Below are 21,809 nucleotides of genomic sequence, written 5' to 3'. Positions count from 1 at the left end.
CCAAGCGGACGGCATAAACGCGTGTAAGGCGCGAATGACGTCCTGTGGTATTCCATGTTGCATTTACCTGGTTCCAGAGTTCATCTGTGGAGGTTGGCATTAGGCCGCAGCGTTGCACCCCTCGCTTCACCATATCCCACACATTTTCGGTGGTGATCTGGCAGGACAGGGCAGAAGGCTGACATTCTGTGACGTCAAGAAGGGGCGTGTTAGTGCGGCAAAATGTGGTCATGCATTGTCTTGCTGAAAAATGGCGTCTGGGGTCGCAGGATGCCATTCACGTATCACACGCTGGTCACTGTGGCCTGGACACGCACCAGCTGTGGTTGGTTGGTTGTTTTGGGGGATAAAAGGGACCAGGCTGCTACGATCATCAGTCCCTTGTTCCAAAATTTCAAACACCCACACAGAATAAAAAGGAACAATGGAAAAGACGACAGACGACACAGGACAAGAAAGACTCAGATATCAGACAAAACGAATTAAAATCACACAGGGTGTGACAGTGGTTGGCCGACCATAGAGACAAGAAAGGAAAAGCCAACCACCGAGAAACACACTAAAACTCAGTCTAAAATCGTAGGCCAAAGGTCAGACTCAAAACACAAAAAACATAACAAACACTCAGATTAAGTGATGCAAACCCCCTGCCCGAATAAAACGCAAAACTAAGCCTGCCATGGAAGTGTCATTTGTTAAAAGGCCACGGAGCGTGTCAGGCAGCGCGAACGTCTGCTGAGCACAGCTAAAAGGGTACACTCCAACAAAATGTGAACCACCGTCAAAACGGATCCGCAGCGACATAGAGGTGGGTCCTCTCGGCGCAATAAGTGGCCGTGCGTCAGCCGAGAGAGGCCAATGCGCAGCCGGCAGAGGACAACAGACTCCTTGCGAGAGACCCGCCACACATCGGTAGCCTCCTTGATGGCCCCTTTGTTTGGTGAAGGCAGGGTGCGCCATTCAGTGTCCCAAAGTTCGAAAACTTTGCGGCGTACGACAGTTCACAAATCAGTCTCCGTGAGGCCAATGTCCAGAGTTGGTTCACTGGTGGCCTGTTTGGCCAGGCGGTCAACATGTTGATTGCCCAGGATGCCGACATGACCAGGGATCCAAACAAAGACCACAGAGCGGCCGCAACCGGCAAGAGTATGGAGGGACTCCTGGACAGCCATCACCAGACGGGAGCGAGTGAAGCACTGGTCGATAGCTCGTAAACTGCTCAGGGAGTCGCTATAGATAACAAAGGACTCACCTGAGCAGGAGCGGATATACTCTAGGGCACGAAAGTTGGCGACCAGCTCAGCAGTGAAAACGCTGCAGCCAGCCGGCAATGAGTGTTTTTCGAGTGAGAGCATAACCGACACGACCAGCAACCATCGAACCGTAGGTGTAAACAACGCCGGAGCCCTGATACGTGGCAAGGATGGAAAGAAAGCGGCGGCGGAAGGCCTCTGGAGGGACTGAGTCCTTCTGCCAAATCGAGCCGAAGGCACGGGCGGAGCACACACCACGGGGGTGTACGCAGAGGGGCCCGGAAAGGAGGTGGAAGAGGGAAAACCACAAGTCCGGAGAGAAGCTCTCTGACGCGGATCGCGATCGTACAACCCGACGGGAGCCGACGTTCTGGGAGATGGACGACCGACTGCGGGAACAGGAGACGAAAATTAGGATGCCCGGACAAGCTACAAATATGCGTAGCATAAGCGGTCAGTATACATTGGCGCCATATCTGCAGTGGAGGGACACCTGCCTCCACACGTATGCTGTCCGGAAAGCACCAGTGGCAAGTCGGATCCGGCTGTGAAGGATTGGGTCCAGCACCTGCGACACAGATGGGGATGCTGAACCATAAGCCAGGCTCCCATAATTCAGACGGGACTGGATTAACGCCTGGTAGAGCCGTAAGAGGGTAGATAGGGCGGCGCCCCAGCTGATGTGGCTCAAGCATCATAGAGCATTAAGATGTCACCAACACATCTGTTTAACCTTCCAAATATGTGGGATCCAAGTCAACCAGGCATCAAAAACCACACCCAAAAACCGATGTGTCTCCACCACAGCAAGAAGTTCGCCGGCATGATAACGTCACGGCTCAGGGTGAACTGTTCGTCGCCGGCAGAAATGCATAACGCAGGTCTTGGCAGCTAAAAACTGAAAGCCATGCGCTACAGCCCAAGCCTGCACCTTGCGCATAGCGCCCTGCAGCTGACATTCAGCAGCTGCAATGCCAATGGAGCTATAGTAAAGGCAGAAGTCGTCAGCATACAAGGAAGCTGAGACAGACGTTCCCACTGCCACAGCGAGCCCGTTAATTGCAATTAAAAACAGGCAGACACTTAGGACTGATCCCTGTGGTACCCCATTCTCCTGAAGTCGGGAGGAGCTATGGGAGGCCGCGACTTGCACGCGGAAGGTACGATGCGACAGAAAACGCGTTTGCAGGAAAATCGGCAGTGGACCCCGAACACCCCAACCATGAAGCGTAGAGAGGATGTGATGGTGCCATGTCGTATCGTAAGCCTTCCGCATGTCGACGAGGTGCTAACGGCGGGCAAAGGCCGTACGGATGGGTGACTCCAGGCTCACCGGATTGTCGGCGGCAGAGCGGCCTTTACGGAACCCACCCTGCGATGGAGCCAGAAGGCCCCGAGACTCGAGTAGCCAAATCAACCGCCGCCTGACCATGCGTTCGAGCAACTTGCAAAGAACTTTGGTGTGGCTAATGGGGCGGTAACTTTCCACCTCCAATGGGTTCTTGCCAGGTTTCAAAACGGGGATAATAATGCCTTCCCGCCATTGCGACGGAAACTCACCCTCGACCCAGATACGGTTGTGAAGGTCGAAGAGGCGTCGCTGGCAGTCCACTGAGAGGTGACTCAGCATCTGACAGCGGATGCGATCTGGCCCGGGAGCTGTATGAGGGCAAGTGGCTAGGGCACTGTGGAATTCCCAATCAGCGAATGGGACATTGTAGGATTCAGGATGGCGGGTGTGAAATGAAAGGCTCCGACGTTCAAACCGCTCTTTAATGGAGCGGAAAGCCAGTTGGTAAGCGGAACTGAGAGCCAAATGGTCTGCTAAGCGGTTTGCAATGATGTCGGAGTCAGTACAAACTGTTCCATTCAGTGAGAGGGCAGGGACGCTGACAGGGGTCCGATAGCCATAGAGGCGCCTAATCTTGGCCCAAACCTGCGATGGAAAGATATGGAGGTCAATGGTGGAAAAATACCGTTACCAGCACTCTCGCTCGTGTTGGCGAATGATGCAACGGGCCCGCGCACGGAGCCGTTTAAAGGCGATGAGGTTTTCTAATGAGGGATGCCGCTTGTGACGCTGGAGCGCACGCCTGCGATCTTTAATCACCTCGGCGACCACCAAGGCACAGTCCTCCGCCGAGGGGACCCAGAAGAACGGGGAATGGCAGACTCTGCGGCAGTAACGATGCGGTGGTGACTGAGTGAACCACCGCATCAATGGCTTCATTGGAATGAGGCGCAATGGCGGCAGTCGAGGAGAACAAGTCCCAGTCAGCCTTATTCAGAGCCCATTTGCAAGGGCGCCCAGAAGAGTGACGCTGTGGCAGTGACAGAAAGATCGGAAAGTGGTCACTACCACACAGGTCGTCATGCACAATCCATTGGACAGATGGTAAGAGGCTAGGGCTGCAGATCGAAAGGTCGATGGTGTAGTACGTGCCATGCGCCACACTGAAATGTGTGAAGACACCATCATTTAAAATGGGAAGGTCGAGCTGTGTCAATACATTCTCAATAGTGGCGCCTCGACCTGTTGCCACTGACCCACCCCACAGAGGGTTATGGGCGTTGAAGTCGTCCAGTAACAGGAAAGGTGGCAGCAACTGGGCTATCAGCGCCACCAGGACATGCTGCGGGACATCACCACACCATCTGGTGGAAGATAAAGACTGCAGACCGTAACAGCCTGTGGCGACCACACCCGAACAGCGACAGCCTCTAAGGCTGTGAAGGGAGTGAAGGACATAGATGCAGACGCCACCAGATACCCTTTCATAAGCTGCCCAGTTCCTATAATAACCCCTACAGCCACAGAGGGCGGGGGTTCGCATTGCCGGAAACCAAGTTTCTTGTAGAGCAATACAGGCTGAGAAGTTGTCGGAGCTCAGCTAGATGGTGGAAGAAACCGCTGCAGTTCCAAGTTCCACTGGAGGATGGTATTGTCCATGGCTGAGAAAGGCATGAGGGGACTGGGGAGGCAGTTTACGCCACTGGTTCACTTGCTACCACCGATTCAGTACCCACACGAGTGGCATCCATTGCGTCTGAAGGACCGGCGAGATCCAGGTCTTCAGCAGACACCAGAATCTCGACCTCATCCTCAGACACTGAGCTTGTAGGAAGCGGTGGGATGTGTGCCACCGCAATGTCGGGATTCTTGGGAACCTTTTTCTCGCGCTGTGCCTTCGGTGGTTCTGTCTGGGAGGACTTCCCTGGGTCAGTCTCAGGCATGGACGACGACTGTGAGGCCCTACAACCAGCGACCGGTGGTTGTTTCATCCACTTGTGGGTATCCGCTGTTCTGCTGGTCTGAACTTGCGAAGGGAGGTCCCCAAGGGACCCCTTCCTGGCGAGAGGAGCTGAAGAAATCTTACACTTCTCTGGCTGGGAAGGGGGAACCGATGTCCCCGATGGGTGGGGGGGGGGGGGGGGGTTGTTCCTGAAGTAGAAGGAGCAGGAGCAACAGGGAGTGAAGTGCCCCCCACCAACAAGGGGGCAGGTGTGGTCCTCTGGCTCTGAGAGCTGATGGTATGTGGTGCAGCTATGGGAACTGTAGCAGGAGTGACAGCGGCGGCATAAGAGGACGTCATACGTACTGGATGAAGTCGTTCAAATTTCCGCTTAGCCTCAGTGTAGGTCAGTCGATCCAGAGTCTTGTTTTCCATTATTTTCCGTTCTTTCTGTAGAATATTACAGTCCGGCGAGCAAGGGGGATGGTGCTCTCTGCAGATGACACAGGTGGGAGATGGGGCACATGGAGTATCAGGATGGGATGGTCGACCACAATCGCGACATATGAGGCTGGAAGCACAGTGGGAAGACATATGGCCGAACTTCCAACACTTGAAGCACCGCATCGGGGGAAGGGATATATGGCTTGAGATCACAATGGTAGACCATCACCTTGACCTTCTCAGGTAATGTGTCACCCTCGAAGGCCAAGATGAAGGCACCAGTGGCAACTTGGTGATCCCTCAGACCCTGGTGGTGGTGGACGCGCCGGACGAAATGGACACCTCGTCGCTCTAAGTTGGCGCACAACTCGTCATCGGACTGTAAAAGAAGATCTCTGTGGAAAAGAATGCCCTGGACCATATTTAAGCTTTTATGAGGCGTGATAGTAACTGACACATCCCCCAGCTTCTTACAAGAGAGCAAGGCTCTTGACTGGGAAGAGAATGTTGTTTTTATCAAGACTGAACCGGACCGCATTTTGGACAAGCCCTCCACCTCCCCGAACTTGTCCTCTAAATGCTCTACAAAGAACTGAGGCTTCACGATTACAAAGGATTCCCCATCAGCTCTGGTACAGACGAGATATCGGGGAGGGGGGAATACGTTACACTGTCATTCATAGCCATTCGTTCCTCCCATGGTGTGGCCAGGTAGGGGAACGATTTGGAGTCATACCCATTAGCTTTAAAGTGAGCCCTCGAACGCTTAGAGACTGCTGGTGGCTGGCCACCAGCAAGAGATGATGTGCGACGCTTCATTGCGTGTCATCCACCCTGATGCCACCTACTCCGACCAAGGGCCCTCCCCATGGGCGCCACACAGCCGCAGCAAGGGCCACCTGGCAGGATGGCCATTGCTGGGCGTCCTGATGCCCCAGGGAGATGGGCATCTACTCCTTGGCATACATGAGGAGTAAACGGCGCAGGCACCAGTAGAGCGATCCCTGTGTTGTCAGGGGGCTACAACCAACAGGTTACAAGGCGGCCTCACCACAACGGACTGGCTACCGTGCTGGATTTTAGGTGACATGTAGTCCATGGTCGCTGTCAGCGCAGAAAATGGCACTGCACATCGCATGGTGGAAAGTGCACGCAGGAACGTATCCATGCCCAAGAGATGGAGAGCGGGCAGGATCGCAATGCAACGACGAATAAGCTGGCGAAAGGTCTGACCGAAAGATGGACACAATGCACCAAGTAAGGCGCCCTTCCCCAATCGGCTCGCTCTTCGGTAGAATTTTGAGATATGGAGGTCCAACCCGACAGGGGACCATCATGAGGCCGAAACTACTGTGACTCCTTTTAGTCGCCTCCTACGACAGGCAGGAACACCGCGGGCCTATTCTTACCCCCGGACCAACAGGAGGCCACCAGCTGTGATTTGTGGTTGTACCCAATAGCATCTCGCACCCCAAGGCCTTGAGTTGGCACGGTATGTCTTGTGTGATTGCAGTCACTGTGAAGCCGCTGCCCCTGTCTGCACCGAACTAAAATGCAGCCGTCATTTTCAAACAAACAGAACCTGGATTCGTCGGAAGACAGTGTCTGATGCCTTTCCTGTTCCCAGTGACGTCGTTCCATACACTACTGTCGTCTAGCATGTTTCTGCACATTCGTCGAAGGTAGAGGAAGAGGTGGACGATGCGCACGTAAGCCATTTCTCGGATGGATGCATCACACTCTCACATGCCAATAAAGCGCACTCTTACAAAGTCACTCAATTAACGGTATGGTTCGCGCATACGTCGGCGAGGCGTCCTGCACGTCTACTCAAGTCACACTGATCCATTACCTTCGGTTTATGGCGACATCGATAGCCACGGGCACATTTTACCGGTAAGTGGTGTTGCGCAGCGATATCAATGTTGACCTCCAGCCTGCGCGGCGACATGGTTCAATTGCTAATCATTTCTGTTCAACATACTAATGTACATGTCCTGTAAATATGAATTTCCTATCCCTAGTCGTTCAAGGTGTTCTGTTTTTTGTGAACATGGGTAAAATGAGTCGTATCAGAGCAACGACTGATGAGTAATTTGTGCAGGGAGAAGCGATGGCAGTTACAGTTCCCTGTTCAGCGCACGAAGCAGGTGTCAGTCTCTGAGGAGTTTAAGCTTAATACCTGTCGCTAACAGAATCCTAAAAGAAGGTTGTATACATGGAAGAAGCCTCGAGATACTGGAAGGTGTCAGATAGATTATATAATGGTAAGACAGAGATTTAGGAACCAAGTTTTAAATTGTAAGACATTTCCAGGGGCAGATGTGGACTTTGACCACAATCTATTGGTTATGAACTGTAGGTGTCATGCGCGTATGAGTTAGTCGAACAGTCAACATGGACTCGTTCTATGGTGCAGAGAGTGCGCAGTGTTGTTTAAGGTTTCATGAATCCAAATCTGCTACTACAGTTCAGTGACAATTCAGGACTAAATATCACAAGCCGCCACCTCAAAGACAAACTGCTATTAATTGGTACAATCTTCTCACCGAAACTGGTTGTGTATCACACAGGACGCCCGGTCAGGGTCGGCCAGGAGTCACTGAAGCAGCAATTGAACAAGTTCGGCATTGTTCCAGAAAGTAGCCACATTGAACATGAAACTTACGATACACTGCATTCATTGCCTTATCAAATGTTTCTGCAGGTTATTTTTCTTTTTCACAATTAAAGGTTGCTTTGGCATTACTGATTTATAAACAGTTGCGAATATGAACGACCATTAGCTGTATACGGGAATGACGTCAGTCAGACTTTGTACCAGACCGGGCCTCGAACCTGGATTTCCCGCTTTAGACGAGCGGGCGCCTACGCCGCTTTGGCTATCCGTGCACGACTCACGGCTAGATCCAAACTTCTATATGTTGTCGTTTCTGGATCACAATCTGTTCTCATACATACATTATGCTATTTGTATACAGGGAAGGACATTTTAATTGAAATTCGTAGCGTGCCTGTGTTGTTGGAAAGGACAAGCATGCATGTCCGAAGGAAAACTGTATCGTTCTTCTTAGCAACACGGGCAGTGCAATACCGAATTTATGACGATTCTGTGTAACATACTTTCCAAAGTACCGAGGAGGAAGAAAAATCCACATTGTTGCTGACCGAATTCTATATCATTACATAGCTTCCCAGTCTTCTTCTCCTTCCTCTAATCTGGGATCATGCTCCTCCTCTACGCAGCTTCGTGTTCACGGAATATTAAACTCTGTATGTTGTTCTAAAGAAATCACTGCGTTAATCCACAAAGCAATAGGAACTGGACATGGCACCACAGAAGAGCATATCTCTGTTTTCGCACCGTCTGTGCTTTTTGCAAATATAGCGAAGGCGAGAGCGTTGCAAACGAACGCGCGGGGCTTTGCACCGGCTGCAGGAGTGGCCAGCCGGCTAACAGCCGCTAACCGGGTTACCCCGCGCGCTCTGCCGTGGCGTCGGTTTGTTATTGGCGGCGCCGCGGCTAATGAAGAATTAGCGCGCGAGTCCGGACCGCAGGCCCGCTAAGTGTGCCGGCCTGGCAGCGAATGCGATTTTATTAAGCGAACGCCCGGGGCGAGAGTGCGCGATCCGCTGCCAGGCTTTTCTCCTCCTGCGCTCGGCCGTTCCAGTGGCTTCGCTTTCCACCTGGGAGAGAGCACATTCGAGCTGTAGACTTCAGCTAGATGCCGCCATATTTCTTATTTCTCACACATATTGCTGAAGCAGTGCAACTGCTTGCTGTAGGTGGCTGGGCTAATAAATTTAATCTGACTGAGGGTAATATGAACCAGGGACGTTCAATGATAGCCGATATTTACAAAATAAAGATAAACGTACATTAAAAATGATCTGTCAATATCTAAACAGATGTATATGGTGAACTTTAATGTCGACGGTAAAGACAAATATCGACGTTAACAAAAGGTTTATTACATTGGGCTACTTGTCACCACCATCACTAATTTTTGTCGTTTAACAAATCTTTTTCCGAATGTGTCTCATAATACCCCAGTGCAACACATTTGGTACTTGTCAAACGTGGCCATGGGGATGGGGAGGTGAGGAATCAGACTAGTATTACTGAACAGCTTAAGGCAGGAACATGAATTGTTGTTGCAGTTACTTAGCGAAAGCAGGAAAAGGTGTGGACACGGCCTAATCAGTTACCGTTGGTTGCACAGTAAACACATTATTTATGAAAATAATTTTTTAAAAACAATCATTTTAAAAAAATTGACTCAACACAAGCTACACTTGTCGGCTGAAGGCCTTATAAAAAGAGAATTCGAAATTATTTGTCGGCTGAAGGCCACAAGCAATACTTCAGAACAATTAAAGGCTGAAGGCCTAAAACACAAATGAGGAAGACAATTACACGTTAAAAATAACAAAATAATTTTTAAACAATCTTTTTTTTTAAAAAAAATGACTATAACACAAGCTACACTGACGGCTGAAGGTCTTATTAAGAAATATTCAAATTATTTGTCGCTTGAAGACCACAAGAAGAGGAATAATTCAAACAAAATATTATTTTTAAACAATTGACACAAGCAGACCAAATTAAAAAGGGAGTGATCCACAGATAGTACTCCAAGGACAGACCTGAGAAAAGTTCCTACAGCTGCGTAAACGGTGAGACAGCCAAGAGTTATGCTCATTTAACAGGATGACAACTCAAGCTAGGAACAGCTTAAACGCCGACTAGCACACTCGCAAAATCCACCTGATGCGATAACCAATACCACGATAGAATAACAGTTAACATCGTCAAAAAAGCATTTAATTACGCAAGTTGGCTCCACCAAATCCTAGTACGCAGACACGGTTAAGACCAAAATGCGTATTCAAAATCTGACTAGATGCACATGGGACCGCAAAAGACAATTCCACAATCAACTCAGACAGTGCTAAAACAGTCACTATACAGCAAAAAGACGAATTGCCACGTAGACATAAACGCTAAGAACACAGAAACGGTCGAAAAACCAGATACACGTCGTCCACTGAGACGACCGACCGAACGACCAACCATCGGTCGTAGCCAATCAACTCAGGCAAGGGAAATGTCCGAGTATAAAACCGCCAACTGACAGCTTGATGCCATGAGGCCACTTCGACGGACGGACACACACACAAGTGAAAGTTGCACTACTCGAATATAACGAGCCATTCAACTTAAACTCGCCGAATCTGGACCTCGACGTGGTTGTGCACTATCGCGACTACATCCTTCCATCGGGCAGTGCATATACCGCCAGCTCCCTCGGCGAGTACTGGCTGTGCCGGACCTCACTGCTGCTCCGTCCCCACTGAGCTCCCGACACACGATGACCCGGAAATACTAGAAATCGCTCCAAAGATAGTACCAGTACTTGCTATCGATAAAAGCCTCTGCTGCCACTCACGGACAGACAAAGCGAGCAAACGTAGCGGCGCCAGTGAACGGACTAAGAAAACGAGTGGTCACAATCAGAATACATGACGCCAACCTGTCAACGGCACAGCCGGCCAAGGTGGCCGAGCGGTTCTAGGCGCTACAGTCTGGCACCGCACGACCGCTACGGTCGCAAGTTCGAATCCTGCCTCGGGCATGGATGTGTGTGATGTCCTTAGGTTAGTTAGGTTTAAGTTGTTCTAAGTTCTAGGGGACTGATGACCTTAGAAGTTAAGTCCCTTAGTGCTCACAGCCATTTGAACCATTTGTCAACGGCAAAAAACACGAGTCGAAGCACGGCTCAGAATTGTTTCAATGTTAATTTGGTTCATACTTTCGTGGGGCCAAGTCTTGTGAAATGTTGCGTATCCGTTTTGTTTAAATTTTTTTTTTAGTGCTAATAATTGTAGCTCGAATCGTGCACGCACGACTGGCGTCTGGTAAATAATGCAGCGCATTCATTTTCTGAAAGTAAGTCGATATTATTCCGCATGCCAATACACCATTTTACTCCCCACTCTTTTGGCTACTAAACTCTGATTTTGAACATAATCTACATCTACATCTACATCCATACTCCGCAAGCCACCTGACGGTGTGTGGCGGAGGGTACCTTGAGTACCTCTATCGGTTCTCCCTTCTATTCCAGTCTCGTATTGTTCGTAGAAAGAAGGATTGTCGGTATGCTTCTGTGTGGGCTCTAATCTCTCTGATTTTATCCTCATGTTCTCTTCGCGAGATATACGTAGGAGGGAGCAATATACTGCTTGACTCTTCGGTGAAGGTATGTTCTCGAAACTTTAACAAAAGCCCGTACCGAGCTACTGAGCGTCTCTCCTGCAGAGTCTTCCACTGGAGTTTATCTATCATCTCCGTAACGCTCTCGCGATTACTAAATGATCCTGTAACGAAGCGCGCTGCTCTCCGTTGGCTCTATCTCTTCTATCAACCCTATCTGGTACGGATCCCACACTGCTGAGCAGTATTCAAGCAGTGGGCGAACAAGCGTACTGTAACCTACTCCCTTTGTTTTCGGATTGCATTTCCTTAGGATTCTTCCAATGAATCTCAGTCTGGCATCTGCTTTACCGATCATTCCATTTTAAATCACTCCTTCACATCTTTCGATGTGACGGCCTTACCCCACCTTACTGGGAGGGCCTGAGTTGAAGCTCTCTTGATGCATCAATAACTTCCTCATGATCCACGTAATTGTTTCCCGCGGGCTGCATCCTTCGTTGGGCCAAAGTGACGGAAATCAGAAGGTGCGAGATCAGGGCTGTAGGTTGGATGAAGGAGAACTGTCCAATGTTTCGTGAGCTCCTCCAGGGCGCGCAGATTTGTGTGGCCCTGCGTTGTCGTGGTGATGGAGATATTCGTTTGCAATTTTGAACACCTTCAGTACGTTCATTTAGTTTCTTGCCAGTAGCACAAAACACTTCAGAGTTGAACGTTTCACCATGAAGGAGGACATGAAGCAGAATAATCCCTTCAGAATCCTAAGACCGTTGTCGGCTGAGGGAGCGGCTTTGAACATTCTCCTTGGGGAAGGCCTGGTGCACATCACTCTATGGGTTGGTGTTTTCATTCCAGATCGAAGTGATGAACACATGTTTCATCACCTATTGGGCAAAAAATGGCACGATCATCCTGGTAACACGCAAGCAGTTCCGCACAAATGGTTCGTCCTTGCTCTTTATGGTCTCCTATTAGGTGGCAAGGAACCCAGCGGCCTCACACCTTTGAGTACCCCAACTGGTAGACGAATGTATCATCACTACCAACAGGGACGTCCAGTTGTGCAGCCAGGTGTTTGACTGTGATCCGTCGATCACCTCGAATGAGAGTTGTGATGTTGACAGACGCCTCGCCCAACAAGTCACCGTGCTGTAGTTCATTACCATTTATCAGTAGACGTTTATGAATAACTACGATGCTTTCGTTTACCGATAAAAGGAACTCAGCGATAGCTCTCTACTTGGAACGCAAGTCCGTTGTCGACGTTATTCTGAAGGCTACGTATAGTGCTGCCACGTATCAGAACTTCATGAAACTATAAGGGCCCAGCGGGAATATTTCACGATGTCCCACAATATATTCCGCTTTTTTTTTTTTTTTAACTCGAAATGGCCAAGAAAAAGCTGTTGCATTATTTATTAAGTGCTACTCGTACATTTTCCGCTCAAAATACTTAACAGTACAACAGATCCATGCACATATAAGTATTACCATCGTCTACGGGCCACGACAGGTTGTTCTTGTTTTGGTCTTCAGACACTGGTGTGATGCAGCTCTCCATGCTACTCTATCCTTTGCAAGCTTCTTCATCTCCCGTTACCTACTGCAACCTACATCCTTCTGAATCTGTTTAGTGTATTCATCTCTTGGTCTCCCTCTATGATTTTTACCCTCCACCCTGCCCTCCAGTACTAAATTGGCGATCCCTTGATGATTCAGAATATGTCCTACCAAGCGATCCCTTCTTCTAGTCGTGCCACAAACTTCTCACCAATTCTATTCAATACCTCCTCATTACTTACGTGATTTACCCATCTAATCTTTAGCATTCATCTGTAGCATCTGTAGCACCACATATCGAAAGCTTCTATTCTCTTCTTGTCCAAACTACTTATCGGCCACGTTTCGCTTCCAAACATGGCCACACTCTTTACAAATACTTTCAGAAACGACTTCCTGATACTTAAATCTATACTCTATGTTAACAAATTTCTCTTCTTCAGAAACGCTTTCCTTGCCATTGCCAGTCTACATTTTATATCCTCTCTACTTCGACCATCATGAGTTATTTTGCTCCCCAAATAGAAAAACTCATTTACTGCTTTAAGCGTGACATTTCCTAGTCTAATTCCCTCAGCATCACCCGATTTAATTCGACTAAATTCCATTATCCTCGTTTTGCTTTTGTTGATGTTCATCTTAAATCCTTCTTTCAAGACACTGTCCATTCCGTTCCGCTGCTCTTCCAGGTCCATTTCTGTCCCTGACAGAATTACAATGTCATCGGCGAACCTCTAAGTCTTTATTTCTTCTCCATGGATTTTAATTTTAACTCCGAATTTTTTCTTTTGTTTCCTTCACTGCTTGCTCAATATACAGATTGAATAACATCGGGGAGAGGCTACAACCTTGTCTCACTCCCTTCCCAACCATTGCTTCCCTTTAATGCCCCTCGACTCTTATAACGGCGATATGGCTTCTGTACAAATTGTAAATAGCATTTCGCTCCCTGTATTTTACCTCTGCCACCTTCAGAATTTGAAAGAGAGTATTCCAGTCAAAATTGTCAAAAGCTTTCTCTAAGTCTATAAATCCTACAAACGTAGGTTTGCCTTTCCTTAATCAATTTTCTAAAACAAGTCGTAAGGTCAGTATTGCCTCACGTGTTCCAACATTTCTAAGGAATCCAAACTGATCTTCCCCGAGGTCGGCTTCTACCAGTTTTTCCATTCGTCTGCAAGGAATTCGTGTTAGTATTCTGCAGCCGTGGCTTATTAAACTGATAGTTCGGTAATTTTCAAATCTATCAACACCTGCTTTCTTTGGGATTGGAATTATTATATTCTTCATGAAGTATTTCGCGTGTCTCATACATCTTGCTCACCAGATGGTAGAGTTTTGTGAGGGCTGGCTCTCCCAAAGCTATCAGTAGTTTTAATGGAATGTTGTCTACTCCCGGAGCCTTGTTTCGACTTAGGTCTTTCAGTGCTCTGTCAAACTCTTCACGCAGTATCATATCTCCTAATTCATCTTCATCTACCTCCTCTTCCGTTTCCATAATATTGTCCTCTATATACTCCTTCCACCTTTCTGCTTTTCCTCCTTTGCTTCGATCTGGGTTTCCATCTGAGCTCTTAATATTCATGCAAGTGGTTCTCTTTTCTCCAAAGGTCTATTTAATTTTCCTATAGGCAGTATCTATCTTACCCCTAGTGAAACACTCCTCTAGATCCTTACATTTGTCCTGTAGCCATCCGTGCTTAGCCATTTAGCACTTCCTGTCGATCTTATTTTTGAGACGTTTGTATTCCTTTTTGCCTGTTTCATTTACTGCATTTTTATATTTCCTCCTTTCATCAATTAAATTCAATATCTCTTCTGTTACCCAAGGATTTCTATTAGCCCTCGTCTTTTTACCTACTCGATCCTCTGCTGCTTTCACTGTTTCATCTCTCAAAGCTACCCATTCTTATTCTATTGTATTTCTTTCCCCCATTCTTGTCAATCGTTCCCCTATACTCTCCCTGAAACTCTCTACAACCTCTCGTTCCTTCAATTTATCCAGGTCCTATCTCCTTAAGTTCCCACTTTAAGTATGGTTCAAATGGCTCTAAGCACTATGGGACTTAACATCTGAGGTCATCGGTCTCCTAGACTTAGAACTACTTAAACCTTGCGACCGTAGCAGCATCGCGGTTCCGGACTGAAGCGCCTAGAACTGCTCAGCCACAGCGACCGACCGTTATGTATGAATTATAACAATTTTTATACAGTATCTATGTGATTCATTTTATGTATTATTCATGAAATAAGGTAAATAAAATACAGTTCTTTAATATAAAGCCGGCCGGAGTGGCCGAGCAGTTCTAGGTGCTACAGTGTGGAACCGCGCGACCACTACGGTCGCAGGTTCGAATCCTGCCTCGAGCATGGATGTGTGTGTTAGTTAGGCTTAAGTAGTTCTAAGTTCTAGAGGATTGATGACTTCAGAAGTTCAGTTCCATAGTGCTCAGAGCCATTTTAATATAAAAGTACAAAATGTAGGTTTTGTGTTGCGTGCATGAGCAAGTCACCAGATTAAATCTTCACCGGGTCGACGGCCGTCTACTGCAAGAAGAAACCTGAGGCTACCAAAAACTCTTGAGATGGTTGTTAAGATACATGCATTGTAAAATTAGTAATGTTGCTGTTAATGTTTTTATCACTTTGTGTTCTGGCTAGAATACAGTTCGCATATATGTTTAACGTTATTTAAAGTTTGTATCATGCGTCGCATGATTTTGTACTGTGTAGTGGTAAATAATACAACTTGAAATGTTTGTGTGGATAAAAACTACTCCTGTAGTTGTTAATATTTCTGAAAGTAGGTTTGAGAAACATTACCTATATTAAGAACTGCATTATACAGCAGACAGCTGTAACGGTATATTTTATTAGAGAGATCGATTTCGCTCTAGCATCAGACCACGATCGGGTTCAGAAACTGTCTCAGCTACGCATTTGCGTATTTGGACTAACAGAAGTCTCAAGGACCATCCGACAACCATTATTCCAGTTATGCAGATGGATAGCTGAGATGGTTTTTAGGCCCTATAATGGTCTGGTCGTAGACATAAATCTATCGTCTCTAATAAAATATACCGTTACAGCTGTGTATTACAGAACGCAGTTCTCAACATTCATTAAAGCTCTTCAACACTACCTCCACAAAATATATATTACGTGCTTTAAATTTATGTCTTCATAAGTATTTAAAATAAGTTTCACTGACTTGAAATGGAAAAGGAGTGGAATGCTGAAGAGAATGGATAGTGAGAAACCAATACCATCACTGATTTTGAAACAGGTCGACTGAGTCTATCTTAACTGCGTAATGTGTATTTTAAAGAAGAGTGTGATCGACTATTGGAGGTAAAGGAAGCATACTTAATTACTCTTAATTAATTAATTAAAGTTCTAAAACGGAAGTGGAATGTGTTAAATTTTATCACGGAACGACAGGGGAAAATCTAGAAATCCAGTCTAGGAGATAGCTCTGTTAAACATAAAGGCTGGTTGTCTGGCAGCAAACAACAACTGTATCACGACGACTTTAACCCTACCATCACCAATGTAAGTTTGCTACATGTAATACCAAGGGGGGGTCGGGGGTAATGGGGGAGGGGGACCTCAAATGCCCAGATAGAAACTGGCATTGTCATAACGCAAGTTTATTTACTTCCGATACCACTGAGAAAACTTAGAACTGCTTAGATATTGGTTTTGTGTACTGGATCATAAAGAATTAAATTGTAATAGGAAGAAAATAAACAAATCAAAAAATGTAATTTTTTCCGGTAAAGTTCACAACAGCGTTCTCTTGTAAAAGACAACTACATAATTTCAGTCCACTACATGAAGCAAACTGAATTTACTATCTCATTCTGAAACACATTTTTCCCACAACACTGTCTTCTTGCTGCGTTTCTAAAGACGTGTTTGCGGCACTGAGAGCAGGTAACAGTTAATTTTCCCAACTTATTTCACTTGATCTCTTTAGATGCAGCTTATTGGCAGCATACATGGCACCGCCCACGTGTTCCTGGCTCAGCTATTGATGGTGAAGGTTCCGTGGTGCAGCCAAGCTTCCGTTGTGTGATGCTTTCCATTGCCATTATTACTGGCTTCTGGAGCCCGTACAAATTTCTGACCAGTTTATCTACATGAGGCCTTAATAGTTCAAGACCTAAGTTAGTGAGAAAAACGTTTCTGTGATTTAGCAAATTCTTTTTCCAATTTGGAAAGTTGAGAAGAAGACTGATATGCATTTATTGCTTCTACATCAGTGAGTGTGAGGGACATAAGCCATATTCTTGATCCTCTCTTCCTGCTGTAATGTCATCTGGCCTATGGTGTTCACGACTACCTACTGCACAATTATAAACCAGATTTATTTTAGTCTTTTTTGAGTCTTCACTGATCACCCCTTCTGAGTGATAAGTCGAAAGCAACAACAGCAGTAGTTTTGGTTTCTCGCGGATTAGAGTTGATACGAGAGTATATGGTGCCCTGTGTGTGTGTGCCGGCCGGAGTGGCCGTGCGGTTCTAGGCGCTACAGTCTGGAGCCACGAGACCGCTACGGTCGCAGGTTCGAATCCTGCCCCGGGATTGGATGTGTGTGATGTCCCAAGGTTAGTTAGGTTTCAGTAGTTCTAAGTTCTAGGGGACTGATGACCTCAGAAGTTGAATCCCATAGTGCTCAGAGCCATTTTTGAACCCTCTGTGTGTGAGGGTCAGTATATGCAAAATTTGATGAGCGTAGTCTGCGGCCTGTTGCGGCGTTCAGCTCTTCAGGTATATGTCATCTGATTAACCGCAGGGTGCCAAAGAGTGTGCGGTGAAAATCACTCCATAGAGTCCCAGTAAGCTCTACTGAAATATAGTACCGAACCATACTAACACTGCGGCTGGTTTCTCGGTGGGTTTTATTAGTCTCTTTACAATATCCACTGGTCCATTTAGATACTGTTCATTTCCAGACTTCCCTGTGTAGACGTCCATACTGATCACATATCTAGTCCCAGAATCAGAGCGTATTCTATTTAGAATGGCACATTTTCAAAGTTTTTCTTTTACAGATACTTTGAATGGGCAGCGACCACCAACTAAGACAATATCTCATCCACTGTGGTGTGTAGACCAGGAATTAAAACAATGGAAATGAAGAATTCTAGCTTTCTAAAATTTCCCTAATTGGAACAAACTTGTCAGTCTGGCGACGAATTCTCTTGTGACTTCAGTATTTGAGACAATTTGAAAAATGGGGTCCGACTCACTGATCCGTAGTACACTTGTCGGCCCTGAAGCATAGACCATAAATCTCGGACAGGTATCTTACTATCATGGTTTGACGCTATGATTAGTAAAAGTCCCATACAACAAAATAACTCGTCTTCATTGATGTGCTGAATACCTAGCCGAGAAGCCTCTTCATCTGAGTGTAGTTTTATTAGATTCGCAACATGAGGTGTAAAAAATAGCTCTATAGCCTCTTACGGGGAGTCAGTTTTTCATTGTTGTCTTAGCCCCGGTCTTTCCCGCACTATATTTTGTGCAGAGCGCTGATGTTCTCGAGATGGCTTCGTAACATACTCGAGTCTACTTTTTCCAATGAATTTATCACAGTTGGTATCATTAGAATCTGGTGGGTTCGGCTGAACTTCATCCTCAAACGGCTAATCAGTTCCAATTTCTTCCACATCATCATCCACTTCACTTTCATCTTCTTCACGCACTATCACGTAAACGATGTCTGTTCATGCTATTTGTTCAACAGCTGCAGAACCAATGAAAATAAGAACGGACGACTTCATAAAAAACATGTTGGAAGGAAACACTGCAAAGGTTCGTTTCGTTTTGAATATTTAAAACCGAAGTCTCAATCTCCTCAAATCTTTCCTTGGTATTACCTACAAGGAGGAGGCGGGAGCTTCTAAAGCCCATGGAGAATAAAATCAGATAAATTAATTTTAGTTAACAAATTCTATAACCACACAGTTGTAAATGAAGGAATGAACAATTATCTTTGATTTCAATTTCCTATATCAAAGGACGTGGATAAAACGTATGAATATTATTGAGTCGGTGGGTCTAGGAAGCATATATCAAAGGACGTGGATAAAACATTTAAATATTATTGATTCAGTGGGCCTACGAAGACTCCCCCTGCACGTTGGTAATGCTAGGTTTAATACAAAATTATAATAATAAGTCATCACCCATTGTCGTCCCTACTCTATCTGGCAAGGGGGCCGCGCCAGTCGTCACCACTGATTTTGTCCAAATTTATTATATACGCACGGCTTGCCCAGAAATGAAAGTGAGAGAAATGGGAGCACCAGACAAGGATGCATTTAGGAAAAATAGCATTTTTGGCGTTCGTGAGACGACCCAGGAGCCATTTATGTTAACGTCGTTACCAGGCAGCTTCTGGCGCAGAGAAAAGATTACAGAATGACAATCCGGCAACAAACCGGAGTAATTTAATTCTTATTATCGTAAAAAGTATTAAACGAATTTCCAAGGAAAATTTGGGATTGCAAATAAATTTCCAAGAAAGGACTGCACTTACAGGGGGAGGGTGGGAGCCGGTCCAACCATCGATAGCATGCGAGTGGGACTCCCTACAGTCCGGGCGGCGTTGCGCACTTAAAATAGACAAGAGTCCGGCGAAAACCTGAGCCAACGAATCACAGCCCTGCATTTAAATTGTGTTTTTCCGGAGTAGTCTCTGATAAGACCGTTACCGTTTACTACGTAAGTAGAAAGCGTCTGTTGCTTTTTAAGACTGTCCGCAGATGATGCGGTTGTCTATAACAAAGTCGCAACGCCAAAAGACAGTATCGATGTGCGGAGTGACCTGCAGAGCATCGATGAGGTGTGCAGGTTGTGGCAGTTGACCCTGAACGTAAATATGAATAAATGTAACACACTGCGCGTATATAGGGAAGGAAAGTCACTACTATACAACTACACTATTGATGAGAAACTTCTGGATACAGTACCTGCCTTAAGTGAAACGACCACTGAAGTAAATATTAGAAAAAGCAAATGCCAGATTCATAGGAAGAATCTTAAGGAAATAGAACCCATCCACGACGTGGCTTCTATGGCTCTTGTTCGACCGATTCTTGAGACTTATTCACCAGCATGGGATTCTTACCAGGTAGGAATGATAGAAGAGATGGAGCAGATCCAAAGAAGAACGGCGCATTTCGTCCCGAGATCGTTCAATCGGCGCGGAGAGCTACAGAGATCTTCAACAAATTTCAGTGACAGACGTTACAAGAGAGGAGTTGTAAATCACGGAAAGATTTACTACTCAAATTTCTGGAAAAGTCTGACAACATATTAGTTCCTCCCACATACATCTCACGTAACAACCACTAAGAGAAATTACAGCTAATACAGGGACTTATCGACAATCATTTTTCTCACTCCATTCGATAGTGGCTGGTTGGTTCAAATCGCTCTAAGCACTATGGGACTCAACTGCTGAGGTCATTAGTCCCCTAGAACTTAGAACTAGTTGAACCTAACTAACCTAAGGACATCACAAACATCCATGCCCGAGGCAGGATTGGAACCTGCGACCGTAGCGGTCTTGCGGTTCCAGACTGCAGCGCCTTTAACCGCACGGCCACCTCGGCCGGCCATTCGATAGTGGAACAGGGTAGGGGGCATCAGTTAGTGGGGGGATCAGTCAGTGGTACCAGAAGTATCCTGTGCCACACCTCATTAGGTGTCATGCGGAGTACGATGTAGATATAGATGTACATGTAAACGTTTTTACTATTTAATATAAAAACTTCTCCCTAATTTGAAGTTATGTAGGAGAAGAGAGTCAGCCTCCCATCAAGTCATCAGAAAAATTTAATTACTTTAATATTATAAATTCAAAACACTTCCCAAATTCCTGCAAAATTTTATTTGTGAGGTCACGAACTGGCTTTTGGCTTCTTAGGTCATCTTCAGGGAACAACTGAATGCTGAAACAGATAAACATGATTTTTGGACGACATGGTTGTGGAGATGAAGCAGCGATTAGTATGATTAAACAATTATTCAAAAACAATCTTAATCGCATTTATTATTATTATTATTATACCGCCAACCGGTTTCCACCAGACGTAGGGGTCATCTCCGGGCGTTTACACCATTGGTCGACTGCTGGTGGTGTCAATCCTGTCTACATAACGGCAGGAAACTATATGTTTATGTAGACAGGAGTGACACCACCAGCAGTCGACCAATGGTGTAAACGCCAGAAAATGACCCCTACGTCTGGTGGAAACTGCTTGGCGGTATAATAATAATAAATACGATTAAGACTGATTTTGAATAATTTATTAGATAAAAATGAAGTGTGACCTGCACAGATATTATTTGTAAAGAAGATACAAAAATGACATAGAATGTCTACATCGGAAAATATTACATTTTTGTCACATAGAAATCTATATACTAACTAAAAAGAGGGGGAACAAAATATTTATTGGAAGACATATTTAACAACCGATGAAAAATAAGGTGAATTTACTGTTTGAATCCAGTATTCGTCACGAAAACTTAATTTCACAACGAGGAAAAAGTAAACTGAGTCTGATCGTTTAAAAACAATCTGGCATTCTGTGTTATGTGTTTGTTGATTTCCAGTATTTCCAGTGAGGTAATTTCCCTGTTTATGTAAAAGGAATGCAAAACTTAACTTTCTAAACTATATGAATAGTTTTCTGTTAAAAGATGATCAGCAAAAGAAGAACCTGTATTCATCATCTCCAGGTTCTCTCAGGTTCACGTAATTCTACCTGACTGGCCGATACTTACTTTTACACACTGCCTGCAAGTAGTTTTATACACGCCACTCTTTGGCTAAGGTTGAAATTTGTTTTCACTACTGAATAAAATTTTTTGTACGCTGTTGGTAATATAAAATACAGGCCCGTAGTTGCGAGACTGTTTTTTGCAAAGTTGTCTGAAACTTTGAAATATGTGAGATTTTGCACCAGTCTTTGTAACTACCAATTGATATCTGTATGCCAGTATACGGATCTGACATAATTTTGCGCATTTTATTTCTTTGTAGTATAGTATCGATCAGGACAGAGCTGTAGCTTTTGTGGC

This window comes from Schistocerca piceifrons, chromosome 7 (genome assembly GCF_021461385.2).
Source record: "Schistocerca piceifrons isolate TAMUIC-IGC-003096 chromosome 7, iqSchPice1.1, whole genome shotgun sequence".
NCBI classification, from domain to species: Eukaryota; Metazoa; Arthropoda; class Insecta; order Orthoptera; family Acrididae; genus Schistocerca; species Schistocerca piceifrons.
This window is presented reverse-complemented; position numbering follows the sequence as displayed.